Below are 2,416 nucleotides of genomic sequence, written 5' to 3'. Positions count from 1 at the left end.
TTAATTTATTCTTGTTACATCTCAATGTTTATCCCATCCCTTGTGTCCTCCCATTCTTCCCTCCCTCCCATTTTCCCATTATTCCCCTTCCCTATGACTGTTCCTGAGGGGGATTACCTCCCCCTGTATATGCTCATAGGGTATCAAGTCTCTTCTTGGTAACCTGCTATCCTTCCTCTGAGTGCCACCAGGTCTCCCCTTCCAGGGGACATGGTCAAATGTGAGGCACCAGAGTACGTGAAAAAGTCATATCCCACTCTCCACTCAACTGTGGAGAATGTTCTGACCATTGGCTAGATCTGGGAAGGGGTTTAAAGTTTACCGCCTGTATTGTCCTTGGCTGGTGCCTTAGTTTGAGCGGGACCCCTGGGCCCAGATCTGCCTATCATAATGCTTCACTTACCAGGAAACTGGGACAGAGGGGGGGACATCCTATTGGGACTCTAAATGAGAGACACATGGGAGAATGGCAAAATAAAAGGATCCAGAGGGTCCTAGAAACCTACAAGTAGAACAACAGAGAAATTAATGGCAATATTTTTGTTTGTTTTTGCTTTTGCAGATCAATTTGTTGTGAGGGAAGCACCTGCTGGGGAAGTTAGATGATTACTAGCATCCTTTTCTGAAGAGTGGTTGAGGTTGAGCGTTTGGAAGCAATACATACCGCTAAGGGAGTATTGACATAACACCAGTATTACAGAATTTCAGAGTTATAAAGAAATGTTAGTGTTTTTTCCATGTATGAACCAAGAAAGGTAAGTTTTGTAGGACGCAAAGGATGGTGTGTATGTGTGTGGGGGGGTGGGCAATATTTAACAAAGTCTTTGTGTATGTGTAAAATACTGAGAAAATGGTGATTTTGGTTTTTTGTTTACTATTCTATGATAACTGCTAACATGTGTGCACTCAGTATAATCAATGGTTTTGAGCATGTTTACACATTTTTTTTTTACCCTCTCTTCCTCCTCCTCTGGTATTATCCCTGTCCTATAGTCACCTTTCAAATACTTTCAGGGCATATTTTTTAGCTTATCCTTGTAAAAGAAAACATGCGGTATTGACTTTATGTATTTTTTTAAATTTTGTTTTCCTAGATACACTGTCAAAACCGCATGTTGAATCTATGTCATCTCATTCAAAAATACTTAAACAATTATAAGTAGCATGTACAAAATTGTTAAGAGTGTCTATATACTTTAACCATTTTAAACTTTAAAGTTAACTGACATGAAGAATATCCACGTGGAATTGAAACAATCAATGCCATTTATTTTCATACTTTGAGAATTACCAGCATTAAGATTATAACAATTGGTTTACGCCTTTTGTTGAACTACCTATAATTTTTGTGTGGAGAGTTGTGGATTAGTGAAAGATCATATTAATCTGTGCCACTTTAATACTCATGAGAGGTATCTGAAATAAATACTATTTTGATCCTCCTCTGGGATAATTAATAACTATAAATAACTATTTTAAGCTAAATCATAATGAAATTGTAAGTGGTATTTGTTATTATTTTTTTTATTATTAATTGTTTTTAGGCAATTGTGAGAGGTCTCATGATTTATGTTTAGTTTGAATATAATATCATTAAAATCATACTTCTAAAAGATAAATTGATGACTGAAATTGTTGTAGGTTATAATAAGCCTATCCTTGCTAAAATTCTAAGGCAACGTTTCTAAATTGGAGGCATTTTTTCCTCAGGGGACTCTTGACTCTGGAGTGATTTAAACTTTGAATCCTATTGATAACTCATGAAAGAGCATCAGGGATATGTGATATGCAACCTTTTTGAAAGGTTTATGACCCACAGGTTGAGAACCAATATTCTAAGAAATAAAATAATGATTGAAATTTCTATAGTTCACGTTATGCTTATCCCTGCTAAATTTCTATGATAATATTTCTCATTTGGGGGCATTTTTATCTCAGGCAACTCTTGACTCTAGAATGTTAAGTTCAGTCTTTCTGCCATCTCATAAATAAAGACAGTTGGAAATACTGAAAGATATTTTAGAAAAAAAAAAGTATCCTGAAGTAAAATATTTCTCTCTTCAATAATTGTAAGTTATAAAATCCCTGATGCTACTGATCTTTAAAAAGTAATGAATTATTGCAAGTGCTTTGAAGCAAGATCCCAAGGAGAAGTTGGGTTTGGCCTCTAATAAATACATCAGAAACTTCAGAGAAGAGATTAACTGAGTAGGTTCAGGCTTGAAAGAAGTATAATGCTAAGTAATAATAGCAGTAAGATATAACTTAATCTTCAAGAATCCAACATTTTTGACCATATGGTTAAGATTAGATATCTATGCAGGTATCATATTTTTAATTAAATATAGTTATTGTTTATGCAAATATTTATATTTTAGGGTATAATATATTTTAACAAATGTATATGATATTTAAA

The sequence above is a fragment of the Acomys russatus genome, chromosome 31, assembly GCF_903995435.1.
Source record: "Acomys russatus chromosome 31, mAcoRus1.1, whole genome shotgun sequence".
Lineage (NCBI taxonomy): Eukaryota > Metazoa > Chordata > Mammalia > Rodentia > Muridae > Acomys > Acomys russatus.
Note: the sequence above shows the minus strand (reverse complement) of the source record.